At 35.5% G+C, this 14,344-nt stretch overlaps 1 pseudogene; it reads left to right on the top strand.

Moving 5' to 3' along the window:
- Positions 1-12,579: 12,579 nt before the first annotated feature.
- On the top strand, positions 12,580-13,838 carry LOC129059657 (piggyBac transposable element-derived protein 3-like; annotated as a pseudogene).
- Positions 13,839-14,344: the final 506 nt, after the last annotated feature.

Below are 14,344 nucleotides of genomic sequence, written 5' to 3'. Positions count from 1 at the left end.
ATATTGAGCTGAGGGGTTTCTAAGATGACAATTTTGGAGAGTGAAGGGTGGACAAATACTTAGATTAAATAAAACAAGCAAGGAATTTACTGGACACTCTAAGTAATTACAGTGGATCCCAAGAATAAGAAATATAGCCAACTTTAAAAAGAAAAATCTTGAACATGAATCTTTTTCTCTTTGAGACCATGAAACAATGACCTTTGTCTTCGTTTATTTCTTTGAATAGCTTTATTTATATCTTTGTGAGCCAGGTTTCTCTCATCATTTGTATGTTGAAAATGGACATACCTGGGTAATAAACCTCTCTTCCTTTTTTAAAATAAGAAAATAGAATGGGATGGATAGACACTTCCAAATATTTCTACCAAATTTCATTCTTTGTCTAGAAAATATTTTTCTCTTGACTCAAATTTAAATTCGTCTCCACCTAACATGATCCAGCAAATGCATTTACTCAATCTCAGTGAAAGATAATGTACTGCCACAACACATATTGTATCCCAGTTGCAAAGTGGCATTATTTCCAGGTGTCATTTTTCCTCCTCTGGTCCTTGAGACAGATCAGGTGCTTCTCCTCATTATCCTGCAAACTTTGAGCTAAATACAAAAAATAATCATCCTCAATGCAACAGATATAACATTTGAACAAAGACACAGTACAATTATGTGGTGATGAAAAGCTGTCAATAAAAGAATTTCTGGAATCAGATCACTTGCTTTTTATTTCCAGCGTTGCTAGTGGAATAATTGCGTTCATGATATTTCATACTCCTGTGCTTTCTTTCCTCATTTGTGAGAGCCAACTTTTTCTCTATGTGCTTACAATGTAGCTGAGGCTCTTCAGAAAATCGTTCACTCTTTTCGTCTTTACAAACAGTTCATGAGCATAGTGGTATTTGTACCCTTATTTTAAGGCTGTGGAATATCAGTCAGAAATTTTCTCTAAGTTGTAAAACTAGAAATTGATAGGGCTAAGGAGAGATCTCTGAAGTCAGCAACAAGCCTTGGCATCAGTTCAGAGAAAATTCTACATCTTGCAACGGAGGGTAATCTTGGTCAGAAAATTTGATTGTCTCATGGGTCATTTAGCAGAAGTGCTCTCCTGGTCTCTGGTGCTTCCAAATTCCTCTAGAGAGAGGGTACTGGAGAGGGCTGTACAATTGTGAATACCCACACCATTAAAATTGTCTTCAGGGTTTTGTTTGCCTAAGGAGCTGAGATGCTCTGCTTTCCTTGGTTCAATGAAAGCATGTGCCTATATGTGCTAAACCTCTGTGTTTGGGGGGGTGTGTGTGTGTGTGTGTGTGTGTGTGTACACGCGCATGTCTACAGGCACTCCTGTGCATATGCTGTGTTTTGTCTTAACTTCCGTTCTTGGGCAGGACCTTCTACCATTTCCAGTTATTTTTTCTGACTAGATCTATGAATCACAGTCTAGCTTGGAGACTGGCAAGTAACTGTTTCAGGATAACCAAAAAGAAAAGCTTCATCAATTAGCAACCAAGTGCTGCCTGCACCATGCCTCTTTTTGTCTGAGGAAGCCAGTGTTATATAGTGTTCTTTAAGAATGGGATGCAGAGACTTTTTCTACTGTACTGTGTTTTAGCTTGTTTCCTCAGATCCCCCGGGGCTTAACAGCACTAATTAAGTTTACAAGGGGATATATCTACAGGAAACTTCTAGACAGGATGAACTAGAAGAATCCAGGTAGTTGTGTGTCTACAGCCCCATAAGCGCCTCTATCATATGCCCTTATTTAACCTGCCAGAACGATCCTACTTGCCAATAAAATTTATACAGTTGTCACCTTATCCTATTAGAGTGACAACAAGACCTTGTAAATATTTATCAGTAGCCTTTTAAATATGGGTCAAGCAATAATACATCCCCTAGTTTAGAATGATAAATGATTGATTTCTGGCAGAGCATCACTTCAAACCACAGCGTCTTTTTCCAGCAAAGTGTGAGGTCCACAGTTTTACATTTGTATTAGCTTAGAAACCTGAGACTAGATTTTTTCCCCTAATAAATGAGGCTATTGTCTTTCCTTCCCCTAAAACATTAACTTAATGTAACACAAGGTCTAGAGTCCTGAAATTTTCAGAAGGCAGATTAATCAGTTGATTTGTACTCTGTTATTTGGTGGTGACAGATTTATGTCCTAGGATCAGAGAAACTTCACTCTGCTCCACATTTTCTCACTTTCAAGTGCTTGATACTTGCAAGTAAGTTCTCTCTTTCTCTCTCTCTTATAGTGTTGGATTTCTTCAAAAGATAATGGCTACTAAAACTAGCTGAAAAAAATAATGAGGAATTCATAGGCTTGATTTGGCTATATATAGTCAATGACTATATAGAACCTAACTCTACTAAATGACATGACCCGAGATCTGACAATTCAGGAGCTAGGGTTCCTCTCTGTCTCTTACGCAGCATGGACTCATGACTCTGTCTCTTATGTATGAATTATTTACGTAACAGAAACAACTTTCTTGAAGCTACTACATTGCAAAGACTAGGTCAGGTGTTTATCTCTTATCAAATCATATGTAGCTAGGAGGTAAAGCCATTTATAATTACTTAAAGGCCATGTGCCCCTTTCATCAAGGTCTTCAGGTGACAGACAATACTCAGAGAAAGTAGTAGGAGCTGGATGGATGTCCTAAAATTTCACCATTCAGCCTAAATGTGACAGATAATGTCATAAGAATATGGAGAACATATATAAAGCATTACTATAATAACAAAACCAAGGACAAGGACTCACCAAATTGAAAAACACAAAGAAGGAACAGCCCGTTCAGAGACAGAGAAGCAGTCTGAGATGCTGGGTCATATGATACAGTGGTTTAAAAGTATAGAGTGTTTGGGATCAGATTGCAGATTTACATTGGAATCCCAATTCCTCCAATAAACTGCTGTTTGAGCAAATTTTTTCACTTCTTTGAGCCTCAGTTTCTTCCTTTATAAAATATAGACAAAGTTTTTGGAATAAAGACACAATTTTCTTAATCACACTTTGTTAGATTCAATTATAAGAATGTATATAGCCTGAAACAACTTATCCAGTCCATAATAAGTGATCAGAAAGGGTAACCTAAATAAAGACAACAAAATAATAGTTTATTCTTATAAAATAAAGTAGTAGAGGTAAGCAGACGTACTAAGCAGTAGAGATGTTGAAGAAAATAGAGTAAAAAATGCCCTTTGTACTTGGTGATCAGAACCTTCTTATGAGGAAGGTTATTGATTAGGGTGCCTGAGGAAAGAAACAGTGGTAAGGGAAGATGCAAATGGAGAACATTGCAGCTATATTGGGTCACATTGCTGATAATTAGGGAGAGAGAGGCATGCAAAAAAGAAAAGTCAGCATATGTAGAGATCCTCTCACTGGCATTTGTGGGATAAAGGAAGTAACATGTATTGTGTTTGGCCTCAATTAAGCAATATTTTCCAACTATTCTCTCAAGTGCTCAGATAGAGATTCTAAGACACAAGTGCTCAGATAGAGATTCTAAGACACAGAAAGGCATAACTTGAGGATTCTGACTAATAAGATAGTCAGAATCCTGATAACAGCATGACAACTGTTAAGGGCAATATCTGTATATGCTTGCTGCCTCGCATAGTACCTGACACATAATTCATGCTTAAAAAGGATGAATTATTTCACTTTTTTCTTATATTTATTCAACAAGTATTCAGTTAGCATTGACTGAGTGTCTGGAGATATGTTAGGTGAAAGGTACGAAAAGATAAGTAGGATGCAGATTTCCCCCTTAACATAAATCACACTAGTGACTGCTGTAAGTATGCTTGAAACACTGTGAGCTGATGCTCACAAGTACTAAGGGAATGATTAGCTTTGTCGAGAACAATCAAAAAATACTTGCTGGGAAAAATGACATTTAAAATGAGTCTTAGTGCTTGATTGGAAATTCATGAAAGAGAAAGACAAAGAAGATTATACCAGTAAGAGGCAACAGCTAACATAAGTAGAAACAGGAAAAATCAGTTTATCATTTTTTGAACTATGCTTTTTTTGTGATTATTTGCAAATAAGATGTTTTTAGATTTTCTTGTGTGTGATATTGGGAATGTCTTAACATTTGAATCTCATTTTACACATTTATATTATTTAGTCATGATGGAACGTGGAATGAATGTGCTGTAAACATACCAGTACTGTAACTGCACCTACTGTGTACTATCAGATAATGAAAAATTAAGCTTTCAGGAAAATAAACACTGTAAATTGCATAAAATACATCTGATGGCTTACCATGCTATATTAAGCTATTCATCTCCTACAAGGTGAATTAGAAATTTGAAGCCAAATCTCTAGTAATAATTAAAAGAATATTAATTTGGACAGACTTTTTAGTATGGTCCTTTATCTCTACACAAACTCACAGATACACACACACACACACACACACCACACACACACACACCACACACACACACACACACACACACTCCATAAACACCAAAGAGACATGTAATCTAGGTTAAAAGTCAAAACAGAGGATTTGGTGTTCTTGAGACCATGCGTATAAACACTTAATATAATCCATTGTTGTCTGAACTTATTAATGTTTATATATTATTAGGTACCTAGCCTTAATAATGAAATGGAAATGTTGTTTGGGATTTGCAAATGAAAAAGAAATTATTACTAAAGATTTATAGAAAACTACTAAAATGTTAACCATCTTATTGTATAATAAAACCAAAATTGGAATACAGATGAGGAGCCATGGTTGTTACTCAGATTTAAAACTTCAATTCCACTTTATATTATAACTTTTAGCCTTGTTTGTGAAATGAGAAGATACAAACTGTGTTTTTGAGAGCAAAGATCTCATGAGAATCAAATGAATGCTAGAGATATTGTTCCTTTCTGTCATCTCATCTTCTCTTTAAATCTGTCTTTTCTTAACATATTTTTAGCATTTGATAGCTAAAGTCACTGAGTCAATGGTTTTCAGATCACAGAAAGGCCTGCCCCAAACAAATGATTTGATTCCGAACATGTTACCTTTGATTTTCATGGATTACTGTGCAGTGCGGGAGTGGTGTGGAAATGGGCACTGGGAAATGAATAATGATTCAGTAGTCTCCTAGGATTTACAGAGTTTTTACCATTTTTCGGAAGCAATAATTTTAAATAAATCTTATTGTTTATATATCTATTCAGCCAGGGTATTTTAGCAAATGTGTATTGGGAAACTTTAATGCACCAGGGACTTCTTCCTGTGCTGAGGATAAAATGGTGATGACATATGCAGCTGGGTAAAGGGCTTCTGGGTCACGATAGAAGATGTAAGAATGAGTGTAGACATGGTCAAACCTGTGAATACAACAGGTATCAGCTTTATCTCCCACCTACCATAACTCCACATTTTCTTGGAAATATCTCAGAATATTTGGACACATTAATGGATGGAAAATTGTCCCAGGGCTGCACTAAAATTATGATTCTAATGTCAACTCTTGTCCTTACTAAGTATGTGACTTGGCCAGAACACTTTGCCTCTGATTCTCAGATTGTTCATAGGGGAAACTGGATGGCTAATATTTTTTCTCATGGCTTTTTTTGAGGATCAAATAAAATAACAAGTAAAAGCACTTTGAAATCTGCAAGATCTAAAGAAATATAAGATTTTACTATACTTGCTGGAATTGTTTTGAAAATGACATTGTCATTTTTAAATGACCATCTGATTAAACATAACCCTATCATTTAATCCTAGATATTTCAATATAATGTTGATAGACATGCTTTTATTTATACATTATATGCAGAGCTTTAGGGCTGTGTAAATTTATCCAATGATACCTCTCACAAGTGGAATCAACGAAGGACAGAGATTTTTATGATTAGCAAGTTTATTCAAAGACAGACCAAAGAGAGATCATCCTTTGTGTGATTGTTGACTGGTGATGTTCTCAAATTCTACAGTCAAGCTTGGCTTCTGAAATCATTTTCATGTTGTGCCACTTTGTTTGTCTGAACTATTCTGCAAAAATTCCTTCTGACAATCCACCATCAAAAGAAACGATGTTCTTTCCCTAAGCAAAAAGGACATAGCTGTGTCTGGCCAGCCTTTACAAGTGCCAACGGCATTTCTTTCCGAAGCACCTGCTGTTACACATCAGCCTCAGCCAGCAAAGGACACAGACAATGTCAGCAATTTTTTATTAGTATTATTCCTTTTGAGTGTGTGAAAGCAGGGTAATGAATTCTATACAGATAGCATTAATTTATGCCATGCAGGCAGGCACTTGCTGTCTTAACCTCCAGACTCATGAATCGTAAATATTACTGTGGAAGGTAAAAGAGCAAGAAGCTGCTATAGAAAGTAATTGACAGGCAAAACCAAAGAAAGGCCTCTGTTTGGAAGGCATTCACTCTCATAGGGTACTGGATGTGAAGCAGAAAATGAGATATGCACACACACACAAAAGCCCCAAACACTAGTTACAACAGACTTGCTCATCATTTTATCAGACTCTTTTATGGATTTTTTTTCTGTACTTTCTCTACTCACATTTGATTTATGAGGATAAAATCTAATTTTAAAATATTCTATGCTCTGCTTATATATACAAGCCTAGATCAAATAAGTAGGTTTTATACACACCCTTCTATAAAATGTATAAAATTAAGTATTTGCTTGGTTCTTATTTTGAAGTTCTGGTCATCATCTATGAAGATCCTTCAATTATATTCTCAGAAACTTTCAGGTTTTTAACATCAGTCTTAGTCACGGGACCAACTCGTCTTCCACATATGACAGTTTATGTAAATAATATTGATTTTATCTCACAAACTTTCTGAGTGAAATTGTCCCACAAATCAAAATGCTAGCCATCCCTCAGGTCTCAAATCTTTTATTGATCTGTTCCTGCCTTTATCATCACTCTCTACGGGGGAGTCCAGACCTCCTGTTCCCAAAATGAATTAGGTGTCTCTTCAACAAAGGTCTGCTTACTTCCTTGGTTCTTTATATTATCTTCTAATTCTTCTGTCAGTCATTTTTGTCCTAAGGTAACCTTATGCTCTCAGAATTCTCAAGTCCTTCCTTTTCTCTTTTTTCTGTCTTTCTTATTTCAAGATCTTCTCTTTTAGTTCTCTTTATAGTTGCTATAAACAACTAGATGTTAGAAAAATTTAAAAATTCGTTTTCTTCCAGTGAAAGAAATAATAATTATTTCTTCCTATGAAAACAGGGAATGTGATTTTTATTTCTTTTATTTTTATTTGAAAGTTAGAGCAGTCATAAATTCCTCTGGAAAAATTTCTACATTGTTTGTAATGTTATGACTGCCATGACTGATAAACCTGGACTTGTCAGCCTACATAAAAATAGATGCTTTTCCCCACTTACAATGGCAGAAGAGAAACGTGAAAATGTCCATATTCCTCTCAGTTTAAACAAGTCTAGTGTCTAGGAAAGTTCTGCTTATGTGTGAAGGACTGAAAGAAAATGCTTCTGGCCTGTTTTTGATGTTCCATGTTCTTCTTGAGATGACACTTGATCCCTTTATTGTTACTCTGATTGGTACTTTATATTCTCTTTGACCCTTCTTAAAATAGGAAGTCAAATATATACACATGACTTTTGAACATACCAGTCTGCTTAAGAATGGCTGAAGGCTTTCCTTTTATTTGAAAAACTGCCCATTTCACTGCTACAGCCATTGGCAGAATATTTATCCCTAGTTTTTACAGATGTCACAACTCTTCTCCTCAAACTTATTTGTAGAAACCTTAAAATACAATGCTTCTTTCCTATAACTAATGTAGCACAAGCCTTCTTGGATAAACCCATACTTCTTGAACCAGAAATAATTCATTTTTCTTCTATCTCCTGATTGGGGCAAACACATTTAGAATGAATGCTGAGGACTGCAAAGATTAAGAGGTCCAAATTATTGGGTATGTGGACAGAGTAATATAAAAATACAAATGATATCAATATCCAAAGCTTCTTCCCCTCCTTCGCTTCCCCCAACCTCCTTATACCCAGCTGCTCTTCTAGTAATGACCTGTTACATTCTTCTTACCCTGATCACAGGATATTGACAGAGGCCCAGAGTTACCCTGGGAAAAAATGTGGCTTACAGAGGCTGCAGGGTTACTCTATATTCCTAGACCTTGACTTTGGCTTAGTTGTGCAAATTTCTAACTTTACTTTCTCATCAAGAGGTAGAGAAGTATGGTGGGTTTCGGGTTACCCATGCAGAGCGGATGCAATATCCTCAACGTTAACTTTGCTCTTCAACTAACACTAGTATTTGTGCACCAGAATGAAACTGAATTTCCACTGGTTCTTCTCCTCCAAGCAAGCAGGAGACTTCTCTCTCTAATTGCCTAATGACAGGATATTAGTTCAATTTCTTACAGTAACTTTTACAACTCATTTTTTATCTGTCTCTCTGAATTTATAATCAATTTTCATCCACCCATTATTCATCCTACTGGGCAAAGTGCAAGCTCATTAGTGCAATGGGAAAGGTCCATTTTAATTTGGCACTGACTGACTTTTTTGTACAGTGCCTACTAAAACCCCAATCTTCTATAGCTGATTTACAAACTCCACGTTTGTTGCATCCTTAACTTTCATTTCTATGTTTCCCTAAGTCTGTAATACTTCAAGTTGTCCTTCAATTCTTCCTTTGCATGAACTCTTGCATATTTTCACAATTCACATTAAGTATTACTTGTTCTGCAAATCCTCCCCCAAATTCTGTATCCTAGGTAGAGTTAGGTGATCCTCTGACTCCAGACAAATGTCAACCACAATATAATTATATTATGGCATTTATCACATTCTGTTGTGTTTGTCTACCACAGCAATATCCATTTTATTATGAGCAATAAAAATAATGTCTTTAAAAAATCTTTATAGCCAAAGAGTTTAATGTAATTCCTGAAACACTGGGGCAACTCAGTACATATTATTTTTATTCATGGAGGATAGAGTATCAGTTTCACCAATAAATGGTGGTCTTTCATATCACTCCATTTTGCCATGGTAGCTTAAAGTGCAGAAAACTTCACAGCTTGCAACAGCAGACATTTACTTTTCATTTACACATAATATTTTGGTGGCTGCAAGTCAGCTTTGGCTGCTGCAGTTCTGTTAAGCTCTATGAGCCTCTGAACACTCTGCTTTATGGTTTTCCATTCCAGTACCCAACTTAAATGAACAGCTTCTACTTGAAACATGCTTGTCTCATGACGGAGCAAGATTAATGGCAGAAAAACAGGATGCATTCTAAAGTTTCAGCTCATATCTGGCTGATTGTTACTTTGGCTCACATTTCATTACCTTAATTCATTTCACCAATCTTGATAGCAATGAACTATAACACCTTTCACAGAAGGAACAGCAAATAACATGATAGTAGGTTTATATAAAATATATATTAATATACAATAAATACTATATAATAATTTATATATAATGTATGCATATTTATATGTGAATACATTATCTATGTATATATGTATATGTATGTGTGTAAGACATTACAAAAAGCAAACATAAATGAGAAATAATAATGGAAAGTAATAAGAATTTTTATTACTGGTCAAAAATATTTACTTATTTGCTTTTTGTACGAGAAACAACTACCATTCTTTCCAAGGAGCACTCAATATTTCCATCTGTCCTGGCACAGTGGCTCACCCCTGTTATCTCAGCACTTTGGGAGGCCGAAGTGGGCAGATCACTTGAGGTCAAGCGTTCGAGACCAGTCTGGCCATCATGGTGAAACACTGTCTCTATTGAAAATACAAAAAAAAAAAAATGTGCCAGACGTGGTGGTGAACTCCTGTAATCCTGGCTATTGGGAGGCTGAGGCATGAGAATCGCTTGAGCTCAGGAGGCAGAAGTTGCAGTGAGCCGAGATTGTGCCACTGCACTCCCGCCTGGGTGACAGAGCAAGATCTTGTCTCAAAAAACCAAAAACAAGAACAATGACAACAAAAATTTCAATCGATTGTGGCATCAACTCAAGATCCAGAATTTCTTGATATATTCTTCTTTAGGTCTTTATATAGTGTCTTTTGATTCAGAGACTTGTATGCTAAAACCATGAGTATCTCACCATGACACCCACCACACACAAAGCCATAGAGAACATATAAAACTGGAACAGAATAAACCCCAGTAACAGTTTGGATTGCAAAGGGGGAAGAAAGGGAAGTGCCCAGCAGTCACAGGTCCATAGCAATTCTGAAATCCTACTGGCCAAACATCACGTGTTTCCCTTGTACTGAAAGTTTGCCCTTAGTCTGCCTCCCTTGCATAGCTTCCTGTCCTACTGATCTTAGAATTTTTTTATGAGTGCTGTTATGTCCTTTTCTTCTCCCAATTTTTCTTGGCCCCATCAAAGAGTATACTGGAGAGAATATCACCTTCATGGCAGAGCAGCTTTCTTAATCTGATATTTCTGAAACTAAACTGAAAAAAAAATATTCTCAGGCTTTTTTAGCAGTTAATTGATCTTTTGAACATTTTGTAATAGCAACGTCCAATGTTTGGTAGTAAATTTTGTATTCAAGTCAGAGTTTATATAATAATAAACAATAAAAAGACTGCAGCAGTAACATCATGAATAAACAGAATGAAGTAACATTTTTAAGAGTAAAAAAATCAGTGGCTTATAGAACATTTGTTATTTTTTAAAAAACACTTTACATGTGATTGGCAAAAGACAGTGCATATTAAATGTACACAACCTGATGAGTTTGGAGATAAGTCTACATCTATGAAACCATCATCATAATCTATGTCATAAACATATTCATTACTTCCTGAAGTTTCCTCTTGCCTTCCTTATTATTATTTATAATAAGAACACTTAATATAAGATATACCTTCTAGAAAATTGTTCAGTACACAATACAGTATTGTTAGCTATGGGCACTATGCTGTACTATAGATCTCTAGGACTTATTCATCTTGCTTGACTGAAATTTTGTACCTTTTAACTAATATCTCCCTATTTCCTCCTACCCCCAGCCCCTGGCAGCTATCATTCTGCTATCCACTTTTATGAGTTTGACCTATTTTAGATTATATAAGTGGTATTATGGTATTATAAGTGGTATTGTTCTGACATATTTTACTTAGCATAGTGTCCTCCAGATTCATCCACATTATTGCACATGGAAGAATTTTCTCTCTTTTATTTCACTGTAGATGCAACAGTTGAATGTTCTATCATCTTTATATACCAATTTCTTTATCCATTTGCCTGTTGATGGACCATTAGTTTGTTTTATATTTTTACTATTGTAAATAATACTGAAATCAGCATGGAGTACAGATATTTTTTGAGATGGTAATTTTAATTTTTTAAAATATATACCCCAAAGTGGGATTTTTGGATCATATAGTAGTTCTAGTTTAATTTTTAAAGTAAATTACACACATTTTTTACAGTGGATATACCATTTTACATTCCCACTAATAGTGTACAAAGTTTCCTTTTTCTCCACACCCTTACCAATACTTTTTATCTGCCTTTTATGTAAGAGCCATTCTAACAGGTGTGAGGTGACATCTTATTGTGGTTTGATTTGAATTTCCTTGATGACTAGTGATGCAGAACATCATTTTATATATCTATTTCCAATTTGTATGACTTCTTTGTAGAAATATCTATTCAGTTCCTTTGCTCATTTTTTTTTAGTCAGGTTAAATTTTTATTTGTGCTATTATTTATTTAGTTAGCTCTTGAGTTGTAGGAGGTTCATGCATATTTTAGATGTTGATGTTCTATCAAATATATGGCTTGCAAATATTTTATTCCATTCCACAGGTTGCCTTTTCATTTTGTTCATTATTTTCTTTGTTGTGCAGAAGTTTTTAGTTTGATGTAGTTCCACTTACCTATTTTTTTTTTGCCTGTTACTTTAAATAACCAAAACAATTATAAGTAATAAGAACAATGCTGTTTAGGAATTTGTCCACTTATTATAGGGTTTTCAATTTGTTGGTTTACATTTGTTTATAATAATCTCTAGTAAGCCATTGTATTTCTGTGGTGTCAGTTGTAATGTCTCCTTTTTATTTCTTATTTTATTTATTTTAGTTGTCTCTCCTTTTTTTCCCCTTAGTCTAAAGGGTTGTTGATTTTATCTTTTTAATGTGCCCAGTGTTCCATTATTGGAACTCTAAGCATGTGGGAGTCATTTATATCCTACTGCTCAAGGTCATCTCCAAGGTCTGATTTTTCACAAATGTCTGCCTTTTGTGGGTACATATTATCACACGGTGTGCAGAGTTAGTCACTGCTGCAGATACAGGCATGCTGGGAGCTTGTCAAGTAGTGATGTGAGTTTTTGGAAACATTTTTGAAGCAATATCAAAAGACAAGTACGTGTAACTTTACTGCACTATATCCTATACTAGTAATTGTGCTGTAAAAAGAAAATACCGAAATTATTATTGTTGCATTAGTTATGGGTTTGACATTTTGTGTGTTCCATTTTTGGAACACTCGGCAAAACCACTACCACTAGGACTAATAATCACTTTTTTGAGTTTTAGTCCCAAGATGTCTCAAACTCTAACTTTACATGAAATAACCTTTAAATACAGATGACAGCATAGAAGCAAGCACTATTCTGATACAACCGCCTGAAAATGCTACAGCACCTGCTTCTGATGAGGACTCGGGACGAAGAAAGTGGAACAATAAATAATCTGCCAGGTTCTTTGTTGCGCGCAACTGCAAATCTTATAAAGGTGATTCTGATGCTGAGTCTGACTCAGATGATCCCACATATGCACTTAAATTTGACTCTCCTGACGAAGATCCATCTACGTGTACCGCGCAGCAAGTTCCACCAGCAAGGAGGAGGAAAGTGACAAAAATTGTTTGCAAATGGAAGACAGTGGACCTAACTGTACAACTTGTAGCCGGTAGAATTACAGAACCACCAAACGATTTATTCACCAAAATGAGAACTCCCACAGAAATTCTGGAACTTTTTCATGATGACGAAGTCGTTGAACTCAGTGTCAAGTACTCCAACTTACACGCTCGAAGTTAAGGGTGTACATCTTGGCTTGACTAGCTCCGAATTCAAATATTTTCTGGGAATTATTTTTCTGAGTGGTTACGTCTCAGTTCCTAGAAGCCGTATGTTTTGGGAACAACAACAACAAAAAACCAGATGCGCATAATGTACTGGTTATTGCTGCCATGAGACGTGACCGCTTTGAAACTTAATTTTCTAATTTGCATGTTGCTGACGATGCAAATTTGGATCCAATGGACAAATTTTCCAAGTTGCGACTTCTCATAAGCAAACGTAATGAGAGATGTATGAAATTTGTTTCAAATGAGACATATTTCAGCTTTAATGAACCCATGGTTCCTTATTTTGGTCGTCACAGGTGCAAACAATTTATTCAGGGAAAGCCCATTCTGTTTGGCTGTAAGTTTTGTTGTGGTGCCACATGTCTGTGCTACATTTGCTGCTTTCAGCCGTATCAGGGTAAAAACCCAAATACTAAATATGAAGAATACGGTGTTGGTGCATCACTTATTCATAAGTTTAGTGAGGGACTTACGCACACCCTGGACAATATTATTTTGTATTCGATAACTTTTTCACCAGTATTGCACTTCTTGATAAGCTCAGTTCAATGGGACATCAGGCAACAGGTACAGTGAGAAAGAATCGCATTAACAAAGCCCCGTTGGAATCAGATGTAGCTCTAAAGAAAAAAGAAATCATATTCAATTACGGAATTGATGGCAAAGGCAATGTTGTCTGCAGACTGATATTTTCTTTATATATTTAAGTGCTCCAATGTTGGGTGCATATATATTTATGAGTATTATATCCTCTTGCTGTATTGAATTCTTTGTCATTATGTAATGACCTTTGTCTCTTGTTATAGTTTTTGGCTTAAAATCTATTTTATCTTATGTAAGTATAGCTACTCTTACTCTTTCTTGGTTTCCACTTACATGGAATATTATCTTTCATCCCTATAGTTTTAGTCTATGTGTGTCTTTATGAGTGAAGTGTTTCTTGTTGGGTATTATTTTTCATCCATTAAGCTACTCTATTTCTCTGAAATGGAAAATTTAATCCAGTTACACTCAAGGTAGTTACTGACAGGTAAAGACTTACTCCTGCCATGTTGTTGTTTGCTTTCTAGTTGCTTTGTAAGTTGTTTCTTCTTTTCTTCAACTCTTACTGTCTTCCTTTGTGGTTAAGTGGCTTTGTCAAGTAGTATGTTTGGATTCCTCTTTTTTATTTTTAATTTTTAGTTTATTATTATAGGTTTTTGCTTTATGTTAC

Source organism: Pongo abelii, chromosome 4 (assembly GCF_028885655.2).
Source record: "Pongo abelii isolate AG06213 chromosome 4, NHGRI_mPonAbe1-v2.0_pri, whole genome shotgun sequence".
Taxonomy (NCBI): Eukaryota; Metazoa; Chordata; class Mammalia; order Primates; family Hominidae; genus Pongo; species Pongo abelii.
This window is presented reverse-complemented; position numbering and strand designations above follow the sequence as displayed.